The 14891-nt window shown below is 40.3% G+C and overlaps 1 long non-coding RNA gene across 33 annotated transcripts in view; it reads right to left on the bottom strand.

Moving 5' to 3' along the window:
• The window catches only part of LOC146768567 (uncharacterized), a 185669-nt gene that overhangs the window by 63660 nt on the left and 107118 nt on the right, over nucleotides 1-14891 (bottom strand). For 28 of the 33 annotated variants that reach the window (XR_014957860.1, XR_014957870.1, XR_014957836.1 and 25 more), the window contains one exon: nucleotides 250-14891. This exon is cut by the window's right edge. This is a non-coding gene — a long non-coding RNA (uncharacterized LOC146768567). The remainder of the gene's footprint in view (nucleotides 1-249) is intronic. The other 5 variants (XR_014957842.1, XR_014957859.1, XR_014957866.1 and 2 more) reach the window with 4 other exon arrangements.

The raw sequence follows: 14891 nt of genomic DNA, 5'->3' as shown, positions 1-14891 counted from the left end.
ATGCTTTTCTAGATGATATCAACTGCGCTTGGATGGATCAATGCACTAAGAAATATTGTGCTTACACCACCAATGCAAGGAAGGGCAAAATGTGAGACCAAGACAAATGCATACAAGTTGTGAGGTGTTCAAATAATACACAACACAGGCCATAGAAACCACAGCAGGTTCTGCTCTGTAATTCAGGCCCTTGCTATAGAGCATCTACATTTTAAAAAAAAAACCTCTTAAGTGTGTAAACATCCTTACCTACTTTCTATAGGTGTGTACCTTCTTTTTGGTGTTCCTTCTCCTCCACTGCAATAACGTGATCTTCACACATAATACCTGCCAGGAAACAAATGCCATATTCTGTGGGTTATTTGTAAATACAGAGATACATACTGGCAAAGCAGTGTGCTTGTGCTAAATGATTAGTTAGCTTATGCAATTGCCAAATTTTCCTCTCATTTCCCACACTCTGGGAAACATTTGGATAGATTTTCTCTTTGCTTATGCCAGTTTATCAGGACTTAATTATCTTTAAGACAATTTCAAATTTGCCTGAAATGGGGAGAGATGACTCTAAACCACAACACTCTGAGCCTAAATCATCTAACAAGGGGCACTAGATAGCACCCATTGGTATGTCTGATATACAAATGCACTGTGTTACATTTTAAGAGCTATGTAGACCAGAAAAGAGGAAAGGAAAGCCACCAGCCACCAGCACATCCCAACACATATAAGTTCATGGAAGTGCTAGCTTCTGGCTGTCAAAATGTCTCAAGAAAATTTTCTTCTTCAACATGAAATGTCACAGCACAACCAGAATAACTACAAGAATAGAACCGTGTGTTTTCATAGAGACCCAAGACATTATTGGAGATGAACTGAGCCTCCCTTTTCAGTCTCAATGCCACAGGTGCTTCTAAATAACTTAAATGTTAATTTAGGGAGAAGACATATACATACAAACCCCTGAAGCTTCCTTGGTGCTCACCTGGATCCTTGAGTTTATACAGACCTCCTGCACAGCAACAGCATCCATTTAATCCAGCTGTAGCAGGTAAGGCTCCCACTGGGGCCAAGGCCACTGAGTGCATTGCAGGAGGCAGGCAGGAGCTTCCATTCCAGGCTGACAATAAAAACCCAACTGCTGGGCACAGCTGCAGCAGCAGGGTCCCTTCTACTGAGCTTGCCTCTGATGTGCCAAGCCCTGCTGAGCCTGTGGAAATCAGGTTTACAATAGCAACTGCAGCCATTAGCTCCCTCTTTTGTGACTCCCAGCATTATTATGCTGTTTGCGAACTTCACACTAAATAACCAGACTATAGGCTGGGAGAGATGAGATTTAGCAAAAAAAAAAGCACATACACCAAGTGTGACAAACCCCAACGGCAAGGTTGTGCTAATAGCTTGTTATTTAGTGACATAAAATCACTGCTAAGAAAATACAGGCAGCCTAAACCTCTAGCAGCCCTTTGACAAAACCAACAGACACACTCAAAAAAAAAAGTCCCTTTCACAACATTCCACAGGGCAGCTAAACGCACATGGGAAACAAAACAAACTGAGAAAACAAGTACCTTTCTGCCATGAAAAATGGGCCTCTCTTTCTCATGTATGATGCACAGGGAGGGGGTAAAGCACTCTTCTCACAGAGGAAAAAGACTGAAGTGGGCTTTGGAAAAGGTTTGCTTTAAATTGGAATTCTAAAAGTGGCTCTTGGAAGAAGCTGTTCTTTATACCCTCCCCTAGGCCACAAAGGAGAGCCTACTACTTTCAGCCCAAGTCTTGCCCAGGACATCAGAAAAAATGAAACTGAAGACATGTATCTAAAAGTCTTGTTCCACATTTGAAAACTGAACAGACCATGGTCAGGTAATGTTAACTGGTATGATTGCAATTTTATTATTTTCTAGCGCGGACACAGATTTTGTGCTCCAAAGGCATGTAACAGACCTCTCTGCATATGGAAATAGAGTCTGTGTGGAGGATGCAAAGCCTGCTGAGGCAATTAATGTCCAGCCTGGCTTATTGTTTTAGGCACCAAATTGTGTTTATGTGGCCCTAAGTGCATGAAGAGCTGGTGTGGGTGTGGGAAGAGTTTGGCAATGTCCACGTGAAAAGGCACCTGAGGGAGGTGGAGCGCAGTGCAGACATGCTGTGCTGCTCTGTGAAGAGCCAGCTCAGGCTCAGAGCTGGTCCTGGCTGACTGCATGCAGCTCTTCAGACAACTCTCGGCATCACCACGTGTGCAGCATCTCTGCATCTCTGTCCTGTCAAGGACAAAAGCTGCCTCCAGGTGTTGCTACCTGGAAACTCTCACAGATGGGAGAACATGGAGTAGTACAAAGACACCAGGGCTGGTTTGCATCAGTCCCCCTTCATCCAGAAACAAGAGTACCAAAGATTCCATGATCCAGGATGCTCTTGCTCCCCACTGCTGCATATGGTGGCAACCATGCAGGAGACATGAAGATGCCATTAATCCATACATGTCCATGCTAGCAGCACAGCTGTTGGAGAGACACAAGAAATGCTGTCAGAGGAGCTGAGTTAATTTACATCATCCTAGGTTCATTATCCGAGGGAATACACTAGAGAGGGGTTGCAGGGATGATTGCAGTCACAACCAATCTGTTCCCACTGAGCCAAAGTACAATTTCTGATTTGGCAGGGCCAATAAACAACTGACCCACTTACAGCCCTGTTTAAAAGATTTTGGCTTTGTAAGCAAGGGAGAGAGACAGAATAGCATGCACCACACTTCACTTTATGGCTGCTAATTGTCTTGGATGACTATTTATTTATACAAATAATTTACTTGTGTATCCCACCAGGAAGACACCTGAGCCCCACATCATCTGCTAATGCTGGCTTTAATGATCCACATCCAGCACATGGGTACCACCACTCCCATCCTGCTCCCCCAGACCTCCAATAAGGCCCCTGCCCATCTGTGCAGGAGAGATTAAATGATCAAGGACTAACAATGGCAACCTATTAGTCTGAAAACAGTTCTTGTGGGATCTGACAGGCTTCCTCAGGGCAAGCACTCTGCAGATGAGGCCTCGCTAGAGAGACCTAATGCAGGCATCTGAATTTATTTGTAGTTAAACTGCTGGTCCAGTCAACTTAGACTCTTCTTTCAATCCTTGAAAAGTAAAATGTCGAGGGGTACATTTGTGAATGAGTCTATCATTCAGCTGATTTCAGTGGGCAACAAACCTATTTTGATGCATGAAGCTAATGGATTTTTTACTGAGGCTTTAGAGCTCATTCCTGTAAACTTAACCACAATTGTGCATCTTTTGTAAGGGATGAACCTAAGCCTCGGTAAAAACCTCAACTTTGAAAGCCTTAAAAACTTCTAAATTAGGCTGAAATCTAACCTTGTAAAAGATATGTATTTAGACCAGGTGCTTTTTAATGCACCACAAGTAACAGATGTTTTTGACTGATGTGTTTCTATCTTCTCTCAGTACCAGGACAGGCATCATGAGCTTTGAATGCAAAAGTAGAGATTTCATTTCCATCAGGAATATGACAGCTGCTTCATACTCATTGCCTAACATATAATTTCAAAGAAAAATTCTGAAAATTGAAATACTTAAAATTTGTCAAAATATAGTTTGACTACATCTGAAAAGCACACGTTTGTTGCCATTGCATGTCCCAAAAATTTGTATCACACAGCCCAGTGCTCCAGGAACAGCACTTTAATTTTCATAACACATTATCATCTATTAGTGATACGTTTGTGCTGCACTATACTTCATTATCTCAGACTCTAAATACTCCATCATTCTCTAAGGGCCTGTTTCTTCAGCTATGGCTGTTGGTATCCTTTCTTCACACGTTTTTTCCCATTAAGGCCTATGGGTTTAATTTTATGGATAAAAGTTTGCAAGATGAACATAGATTACTACAGTGATGACTGCTCACACATAGAGAGCTCAGAGTATTTACAAAATACTCCCAGCTGAACGTAATGACAGTCAAATGTTTATCACTGCTGGAACAGGAGAGTGCACTGCTATAGTGAATTCTCCCTTCTCTACAGCTAAACAATTCTGGACTCCAGCACAGAGAGTGAAGAAATATTTACCAGCACAACATGCGTGCAACCTGTGTATACAGCAGAGCTGCAAACACACCACGTGCAAAGATACCAAATGTCAACATTTCAGCCTCAAGCAGGTGCTTGTCTTCAAAACCAAATATATTGGTAACCTTTCTGCTAGATGTATTTGGCAGAAAACTCTGTGTTCAAATATAGGCTCCTCTGGAGCCTCCAGAATGGCTCCTCTAAATATTAACTAACATCAGGAATGCAGAAAAATGTAAACAGCTTCCTTAGCCACTTTGGGCAGCTACTGCTTTCCCTTTGGAAACAGTAAGTGTGGATGTAAAAGAAAAAAAATAGTAAAATATTGTGAAGGCAGAGGAAATAAGTACTATTTGATGGTGGAAAACTAAAGAAACCCCAGTATCTTTATTTTTATGTGTCAATACCAATGAAAAACAAATACCTGCTTTTCAAGTATTACTGACTGTATTCTGTAGCTTTGTTTTCCTTCTAAGTCTTTCGTTGCTTGACAAATGCAAACACGTTTTTATTTGCTAGTGTTGCCCCTTCCCTGTATCCTGGATTTGCTAACCACCTCACAGTTTGTTGGCAAACACTAGCAACATTCATTCAAGTCAGGTCTGTGCTCACCACCTCAGAAAAGCTCTTGTCCTGCACTTCTGGAATATTTTATTGCATCATGACATTTTTACCACATGCCCTATCAGTCAGAAGACAGGAATCAGTTCTCTCTGTAGTAGGTGAGAGGATGTGCCCTATTTTAAATTCTTCAATCTCTTCCCACCTTGCTACTCTCATGAAAGCTGCCTTCACATTGTCCTTCAGTAAACTTTTCTAAATATGCTTCTGGGCCTCTCACGATCTTTGACAGCAATAGAACCAGGTGTTAATTCTCCTGACCAAAAACTTCTTGTAGCACTGATAAAGATGAATCAGATTCATATCAAACATCAGTTCTATTGTGGTCAACAGGGAGGTTCATCAGCATTCACAATCCTGGTGTACAAGTCACACCACAGTTAATCATCAGTGCTACATGTGGCTTACCCTTGATGCTTTACAAGACAAAACTGAGATAACCTGATGCAACACCTTCACTCACAATTCTCTCTGGGCAGTTGCTTTACCTCTGATATCACACAACAAAATTACTGTTAGTAAATTATTAGTAAATTACTATTACAGCTTATTCACCCTGAATATATGGGAGGTGCCATTTCAGCTAAAAGTCACTCAAGCTCTCTTCCTTCTGCTTCACAACGAGTGGGGGAAGACAGCTCCTTCTTGGTGTGGTCCAGGATGCAGGCATACATGTGGGCATGACTGGAAAACCCAGTACCAGCTGAGCAGAGAGAATGTGAAATAGCAATGCAGCTTTCTCCTTAGAGTGTGTGCCAATAAACACTGCCTCAGGCTCTCCGTGCATGTATCTGACTTCACTGTGTGTGAGAGGCAAGGCATCAATACTCAATTTACAGCAAGAAGCTTGGAAAATTTTCTGGTGGAGTAAGAAGTCCTCTACTTCCCCAGTGTGTGACCTACTGGTATTGGCAGATCCTGCAGAAGAAAATTCAAGAAATATGTTCGAAAAGCAGATCCTTAACCTAGAGACACATTGACAGAGTGAAAAGCTCAGATTCCAGTGTTTAAATTGGCTGTCCCAAAGACATTAGAGTCAGAGATCTCTCTAGACTTGGAATAAAATGGGGCCTTTTCAGCTAGTGACAGACAGGTTGTACAGCTGTGTGCTACATATGTGCTTCTGCCCTGAACCCTCTACACAGTTTAGAACAAGAATAAGACCTCTTTCAATACTGATATCAACCCATTCTATAAGCTAAAAAAGTCCTGAGCCCTGGGAAGCTGAAGTAATAATACATTATATTGAGCATTAATATCCCAAGAAAATAAAAACAGTTCAGAAATGTGGTTACCTTTTTGTTTCCAATTTTCAACAAAGAACAATAGGCTATTTCTCACTTGGCAGACAGGAGTCTGAGTTTCCCCTCCCTCTGGGACTTAGTCATAAAGAAAAACCCAGTCCATCAAATTTTTTGATGATTCAGGCAGACCTCCATATATTTTTCTTCACTTAAACGTTTTAACAGATAATCAGATTCATTTTGTTTTACATCTTCTTCCTCCCCCACTCCCAACAAGGCTTTAAAACCAATGTTAAGGCAAAAAAAGGATGACAATTCACAAATCCAACTTCTCACTGTTTGGTAAATAACTCCTGTGTAACTGCTTTTGCTTTTCTAGAGAGTCATCTTTCACAGCTTTTGCATCAAACGAGGATCTAGTAGGTCACCTAACCATATATCTGCATGCTACAGCCTCTATGAGTCTGCCATCCCTTCAATACATAAAATATACTAGTCTTCACTTTTTCTTAAAAGTGTCTAGTGACCCACTGCACATGATGGTTTTAATTAAAGGTTTCCCCAGAATAAAGGATATTCAGAAGATGCTTGAGAGGAGGAAACTAAAAATATACAGCCAAAATAAAGGGAGTGTATTTCACCAGGAATTTAAAACACACGAGGGAAAAAAAAAAAAGGGATGTAGTTCAGCAGAGTTTCCTTTACCACCCACTAGTGTGGAATTTCTGGAGGCTACACAGAACTATGCTCTAGGACACAAGGAAAGAGAAGCTTGGTGTGCCAAGCTCAGGTGACCAGCAACTACCCAGGGTATCAGGAAAACAGATCTTCTCTTTACAGCCAGTCATGAACTTTCTTTCCAGCCCTACAGCCATTCAGTTTGTACATTACAGCACACACTTTTTTTTGGTAAAGCAAGTAAAACAGTACTTTTTTGAAATGCTTTGGGTAGGAAATATTATCTAGATCTTGTCGATAGGCCATACAACTAATCTGTCTTCCCTATCAGGTTGTACTCTTTGGAGTCAAAAGTCACTGGTCTACAGAAACACTGCAGACCTGCATGTGCATTGGGGCAGCTCTTATTGGTGATGTGCAGGAAGGGACAGTTTTGTGTACTCTGCAAACACAGCAGTCATCAGATCTGTAGAGACACTGAGAAAAGGTCAGGGCTCAAACTTCCTCTAGGAGTTTCTACTGTTTCCAGAGGTTCTCATAAATTTATCTTGATTTGTTGGGTGAAATGTTACATAAACCAGAAGAATCTCAGGGTCATGTTTTTTGGTGAATTCAGAGAGATAATGTACTTTCGTTTCCAGAAGAGAGAACACAGTTATCTGTCCCATTAACTATTCCCCCAAGAATTCACTTATTATCACAAGATATTTTTTACTTCCCAAAACCACTTTCTTCATTCTTATCCATTGGTCTCTAAAGTACAAGCCTCCAGAGGAGCAGAATAATGGATTCCTGGTTAGTGTGGGAGATGCAATCTCATTTTTGCCCATGATGGTATTAATGAAGCTCACCAAAGTGATTAACTTATCTTCTTCTTGATATATTTGCTCATGTCAACTCCAGGAAAGATTCTGTCAGTCAGGTTAAGGTTAACACTAGAGTATCAACTCCTCAAAGCTTTAACTAGATCAGATATGATATAGACATGACATGGGCATGATTTTCATCTGTCTGACTCAAGGAAAGTGAAAATCAGGTGTGGGAGGCTTACTTTCTTCCCCTGTGCTTGTATGTCTGTTCAGTCTTTCTCACATACTTTCAGATAATCTGGGGTTATGCTGAGACTGCATGTGTTTCTCAGATCCTCTTCAATTGCCAATGAGAACATTTTTTGTCCCAGCACACCCCTTGATCTCAGAATGAAATAACATTAGAATGGTTGAAGTGTGAAGAGTAACATAAATGATTTACAGTGCTTTGCAGGCATAACCAATGGAAGAGTTGCCATTCTCTTTAACAGTGAATAAACTTCCCACTTTAAAGTGGCAAGATTTGTACAACTAAGAGAAATAAAATATTTTAAAAATATATACCTCTGCTTTCCCCAGGCATAAACATCTTCTGTCTTCTTATCTGCATTTCAAACTTCTGGCTTTAGTTCCTCAGACTCCCAACATTGATATAGCTGGAGGTGAGGTATAGAGGAGAGAGGAACAGCAGAGGCAAAATTCTCAAACACCTTCTGGGTCTGATTTAAAGTGGGTGGCAATCATGGGGGCATGAGCTAGGAAAAGCTGCTACTTCAGCTGCTGCAGACACAAGGGTCAGTAAGATGAAGAGGCAGGATGAATGCTTAAAGACAGAACCACATGGAAGATGGACCACTTATTTGGGTGCAAGACAGAGATCATGAAAAAAGACCCTCACAAATAAATTCATACCTTTCTACACATCCCACCTCTGTCTCCCCCTCAGCATCTCTTATCTCCCTTCTCATACAAGTCAAGCTGGGGTCTGGTGACTGCAGATATTTGGTCACCCTTCAGGTAGCAACACTGAAAAGCACGTCTTCTCTTCCCCTCTATTTCCAATTTATTACCTGCTGCTGGAAATCACTCCCTCAAAGCTACAAAGTGTGTGCCACAAGCACACACTGTTCTGCTGGGAGACCTGCTTCACAGGGACCTCTAATTCACCTCAGAACAAAACACCAAGTTAGCTTAAAATGTTAACTGGGTGGTTCACCGAACTTAGCTAATGTTCTCTGACTGTTTGGTTTTGGGAGTGCTCACACTAATCACTGGGCTAGAGGCAGTAATTTCCCATTTTGTGGGTAATGATGAGAAGCCTGAGGCAAATGCCCAGATAGCTGGGATGGGACTGAAATGAAGTATATTTTTATTTTTGTCTTCATGCAGAGGTAAAGTTTAACATCTTTGAGATACGCTTAACAGACCATAAGCTACTCAACAGATTCTAATGAAAAAACTTCAAACCACATCTGAGATGAACACAAAAATGCTGTCTAAAATTCATTGACTAAAATGCATTAACACACCACTTTATTTTAACTGAGGCCAAGACTGTCTTCTGCACCAAATCCCAGGGTCCCACACAGCCTCCCCAGCTGAATCTTGCATAAGCATCTGCCATCACTCCTCATACTACTTTGGCTAAACAAGTAATGCATAAATCACATTAAATGTACAGCTTAACTCAGTTTTTTTGTGGCACCTTCACCCTCACAGGGTTTGTCTCTTTCTGGGAGATGCCAGTAGAAACAAAATTTTGGAATGGATTTGTTAGTTTGAGTTAGAAAGAAAGCAAAGACCTCAAATTCAGAAAGACTCTAGGAGAACCTTGCAAACCACATTTTATAAACACATTTCATCAGCCATGAAGGAATAAGACATCATTTTCTTTGCCAAAGATAACACATTACAAAACAAGAAGAGAAGACTACAAAGATCCTCTCTTGGATCACTTTGACACTGTCCTTACCCCAAGAAGCAGTGAAAAATATAGATGTATCTGCAATTACTGAAAAATTCAAGAAGAACAAACTTAGTAAAACTAGAATTTTAATCACAGTAACACATTTTGAAACTGTCTTCCCCATCACCTCGTTGATAACTCATTGATACAAATGGTCAAACTTCATGTATGTCTCAAAACAAGCCAGTACCACATCACCATCATCTGGGTCACCATGCTCAGCATGGTGTAAAATAACTATCCTTTCTATATTAAGACAGAACTAGAGCTGGTTTAGTGGCTGGTGAAGGCTGCTAAGACTTCTGATTATGCTGCCCTAGAGAGCACAGGAGGTTTTACGGGAAGCAGAGGCTGATTCTATTTCAGTTTCCTGCAGAACAAGACACCACAGCTGCTCTGTCATTATATAGGGTAGGGTCCCAGCTCTAAATAACACTTTGAGTTAAATCATATTTTTTTTTTTTTAATTTTTCTTTCTTTAATCTATCTGATCTTGTATCAGCAATTTCAAGGAAAGAAAAACCTGGTTTAAAAGTGTTTTTTTTCTATTTTGGAAATTGTGAGGTAAAAGCATTTCTTTAAACATGCAAAAGAGGGATTACATCTTCCCCACTCAGGAACTGTGGCCACTGAAACATGCACTATAAAAATCAAAATATGTGCAGCACTGATATCTGGAACAGAATTTTCAGGTTTGAGTTTCAGCTAAGCTCTTAACTGAAAACCAAAATAGTTGTTGATAAAATAGAAAATTAAAAATTTTAAGACAAATGTTTAACTAGTAATAAGGTTGGTTTTGTTTGTTTGCTTTTTAAGGGATTTTTTTTCAATGTGGTACTTTAAAATGCAGTCAGCACAATACATACAGGATGAAAATCCACTTTGTGTCCAGCAGTTTGGTGAGGGTTTTCTGTCTAACAGAAATCTTAGCTGAAGTCTCCTTGTCAGTTAATTATTTCCAGGTAGCTGTCTTCAGCTCTAAGCTATCCCAAATGTCACACCAGAGCTGTCAATTCTCATTAGGATATTATTAATAAAGGACCAAATGGCAAAAATAGAAGGTGAGATCAGCATAAGTTACTGCTTCAGATGACTCAGGGAGCACTTGACCTTGAGACTAATTCCCTATCTGTGTCTCATGGTGACGTGCCTATCCCTCGCAGCCCCAAACCACCCAGATATACAGGGGCCTTGAGGGAAGGCAGGTGAGGAGTTGGGCAAAGATTCCAAAGAGGCTTCAATTCCCCTGATGTGGTTGTCCAAGCTGTTTATTCCATGAGATGAAGGGGAAAAGAGAGAGAACCAGGAAAGGACCTAGGATCAGGACAGGGAGGGCTCTTTGGTTCTCCTCCAACCCCGTTGGGGCAGGAAGGAGTGGACCATACAATCAGATCCCAGTCACAGGTGTCCCTGGAAAGGGAAAAAGCAGAGCCCAAGAGCAATGCAACACCATGGATCCTTAATTTCTCCCCTCCTGAGCAGAGATAAGTGTGGGTTTGTTCCTGGCCTTGGGGAATTGGCACTGCTGAGCCGCCGCTCCATCCATCGCTTCTTCTTGCTGGGTGTTTCCCAGCTGCTCCTTGCCTTGCCTTTGAAATGTGGGTGAAAAATCCAACCCTACAATTCCCCCCTGCCCCTGCGAGGACAGGAAATCTCCTGGCTGGCTGGCCATAATGAAATGAGGGTGAAAAATCCAACCCTACAATTCTAATAAAGATTTATAGAGAATGAGGATGTTTATTCACAGCGCTGTGGACTCACGTCAGGACTCATTGCCCTTTAATAAACATGCATATTTCTGAGAACTCTTGATCTTTTTTTATTATCTTTACTAATTTCTATATGCATAGAATTTTACAATAGGTTTATACATATTTATTCTGCTGATTTTACATTATGCTTACAGCTAGTTACACTTGTATTCAGTTTTTGTCAGAAAGTATAGAAAGAACTCTTAGGTCACTCTGCCCTGTCTGTTTTAAAGTCTAAGGAGTCTTTATTATCTCTTAGTGTACAAATTTGCATTTTTTTCTCTTTAGCTAAGGTAATTTTTCTAAGACTGCAGTTACTAAACTAAATATCATCTTTAGCAAATTTAAAGTACCACATTTTTCCTAAATTTAAATAGATTTCTACCCTGTTAAATTTTCACTCTACTCACCTTAATTCTGACATGGCAGCCTGGACTTTTGGCACATCTGGGCTATGCCCTCAGGTGTGTGTGGATGCATATGGAGTGTCCAAGAGGTGATAACAGCCACAAAGCTCCAGATGCTGCAGAGAGAGGTCGTGGGGTCAAAGGCAGGATGCCTTTATCTTCCTACTGACACAAGTGAGGGCTGCCCAAACCTGTCTCTAATTCAAAAGTTATTTTCTCAACCCTTTGTAAGGATACAGCAACTTAAAAAAATATTTAAAATAAATAAATAAATACATACATACATAAATAAATAAAGTGGAGAGATGCTGAGACTGCATCAAAGCAGGAATCAGGTTCACTGGTGCTTTCAGTAGGAAATTCACTATTACTTACTTTGCCCAACCTGAACAATTGTAGGCAAAGGCTGGCTTTTTTAATTGCCTTATTGATTATTTTCCTAAACTGTCATTCTGAAATCTCAAAACGAAACACAACAAGTTGGAGGAAAAAAAAAATGCAGTTTGTTCTTCGCAAACATAGCTGTATGAACAATGACTCCCTGAACATCGCAGCTCTAACGAGCACAGCTAGGTGCACATCTCTGTGTCTATTCACAAGTTTTCATTAATCTCTGAGCTTCCACACATGTGTATTGTATGAAAATACAAAGTACAATGAAGAGCTGATACTGTGGGTTTGTGAAACTTCTAGAATAGCATACAAGCAGACTTGATATGCAGCTCAAGTAATGCAGTCCCTGACCCAAGAAAGCACTCCAACACATGCTTTATGTTGTCTGTGAATATTGTTGCTGAAAGCAAATGAGAGCACTTGGTGTTGGAAGTGTTTTGCTGGATTAAAGCCTAAAGGAAGAGGGGAACTGCACAAAAGACTTTTTATGACAAGCAAGAGGGAGAATTCTCAGCAGTACCGTCAGAAACAAAAAATGACTGGACGTCTTCTACACTGGTTACTAGGATATCTAACTTCCATTTACCCATGCCACATAAACTGCAAATTCCCAGGAGGAAAAAAAAAAAAAAAAAAGAAAAAAAAAAGGAAAAAAAAAAAGAAAAAAGGCTTAAACCCCAAAACAATTAAGGGAAAAATTGGGAAGCTGTTTTACATAAAGGAATGATGAATACTCTGTAACTTCAAGACAAAAACTTATTTTTGCAATATATCACTACAATCTTGGATTACAATGGTAGATGCCTGGAAAACTATGTTTGTAAAGGAAACACCTTCACCAGTTTTAGGAAGCATTATAATATGGAAGGGCTTACAAAAAAAATGGGATTAAGACCTGATTTTCCTAAAGCAAACGATCTTGTATATTATTTTGGTACTGTATCCCCAGAATAAGGGATATTCAGAAGATGCTACAGAGGAGGGAGCTAAAAATATGCAGCCAAAATAAAAGGAATATATTTCCCTTTATAAGAGCATCTTGGGAAAAATAAAAATTTGTCCAAAGTCACACAGAGGCAGGTTCATGCAAAAACCATGAGTGAAGGTTGGTTGCTGGAATACTGAGCAGCTAAAGCAGGAAGAGGAGGTCATAGGGATGCAGCAAAAGAGTGTGATTTTAGTGCACCTCAGAGCAGAAAAATGGTTCTGAGCCCCTGAAATGCAATATCCCATCTCTTTTCTTCAAAGATGAGTAGATCTGCACTGCCCCTCCCACTCTGAGACAGAGGTAGATGCCAGCAGTCAAGCAAAACATATCAACATGGCTATTCAAAAATGAAGAGGGGAGTGTGGAGAAAGGTCACTCTTCATAAACATCAGCTTCACTCTTACTCTGCCACCTGGGTCACCATGTGTGGATTGAGAGCATGACTACAATGTCAATTATACCCAAGGAAATGATTCTGCAAACAGTGGCCTTGTGTCAACAGTTTTTAGATTTTCTGTGCTGAATCACAAAGGCTTGGTGTGCAAACATGGTGTGGAAAGTAGCAAAGATATTTTGACCAATTTGATGATTAACCCCCCGGTAAAAAGTTGCTCATCCTAAATAGAATCTTGCCAGAAACGCTCTTGCCTTGTCCTGTCAAAGTGTTTGTTCACTGGACTGCTAAAATTTGCATGTTTTGTGTAATTTTGCATAGATACATTCAGTATTTTATTTCTTTGCTCTGATCCCCTGAAATATAGTTGTGTCCTATCATTTCACTCCCAGGTAAAAGCCCCAGGCTGCTGTCAGAGTACCTCAGAGACACAAGTCTTTGACCTGGATGGAAGCAGTAGACAGCATAGTGGCAGCTCACTTTAATAGCTTGCTGTCTGGGAAAAAAAATCAGCCTTATCAAGAATAAAGAAAACATCTATTTGAATTTGGAAAAATGAAAACTGTATTTTCTTAAGCTAGTTTGGGAGGTTTTTCTCATCTCATTCCCACAGCCTAGCAGTAAGATTACTTTCATGGGGAGGACTTATTCAATTTTGCAGCAGAGTGTATTATTGTTTCCAGTTGGTCATTTTCAGAACATAAAGGAACTTTGGCAGCGAGTGGTTTCCAGTAGCTCGAGCCGTGTGTTTGTACAACCTGTACACTTCTGACGTGTATTTCACCCAGCTGAGTGGAGTATCCTGCACACAGCAGTACCCACCCCTCGTGAGAAACCCAACCACAGAACATCTCAACTCATGCACTTGGGACTCTCTTATTCTCAGATACCAGTCTTGGAATAATCATACTGAAAATGATAACTTTCTCAGTATCAAAGATTACTTCCCTTGAGGCTTCCCAGTTCCTTCCTCTCAGACTATTTCCCTTCCTTCATGCTCACGTCTTCTTTCTCACCTACCTCTCCCCTTCCTCTTTTTTCAACTCTCCTAGCTAATTTATTCTTTCACATCTTTCTGTTCTTCTTCTCTTCCATCTTACTTAATCCTTCAGTAAAAAGAAAGGAACCAGTCCCTGTCATTTGTGTATATGTCCCCAAAGAGACACTTGTCTGGGACTTGATTAAGGGATGTCTCTCTTAAAATTTATACTGGCACATAAAAAGAGCAAAGAGGTTACAAACTTACAAGGAAAGATTAATTTTTTTTGGAGGTCTTTCTCAGAGACTCATCATCACTTTTTTAACAGTTGGGACAGTGATTAATTGAAAGCATCTTAATTCCTGTGATTTTGGGAAAAAAACGAAATACCTTAATGGAATTATTTTTGGGAGCAAAAGTGATAAATTTGAGTAAGGGTGCATAAACATAATGAGTTGGACTTTGTTTTGAATGTATAATTTTGTACCTAAAATTGGTTCTCTAATCTCAGAACTGTTCTCTTACTGTCCATCTTTTCCACGTGTTGTGTGAACTACTCTGCATTTTG

This window comes from Lonchura striata, chromosome 1, assembly GCF_050655825.1.
Source record: "Lonchura striata isolate lonStrDom1 chromosome 1, ASM5065582v1, whole genome shotgun sequence".
Classification (NCBI taxonomy): Eukaryota; Metazoa; Chordata; class Aves; order Passeriformes; family Estrildidae; genus Lonchura; species Lonchura striata.
This window is presented reverse-complemented; position numbering and strand designations above follow the sequence as displayed.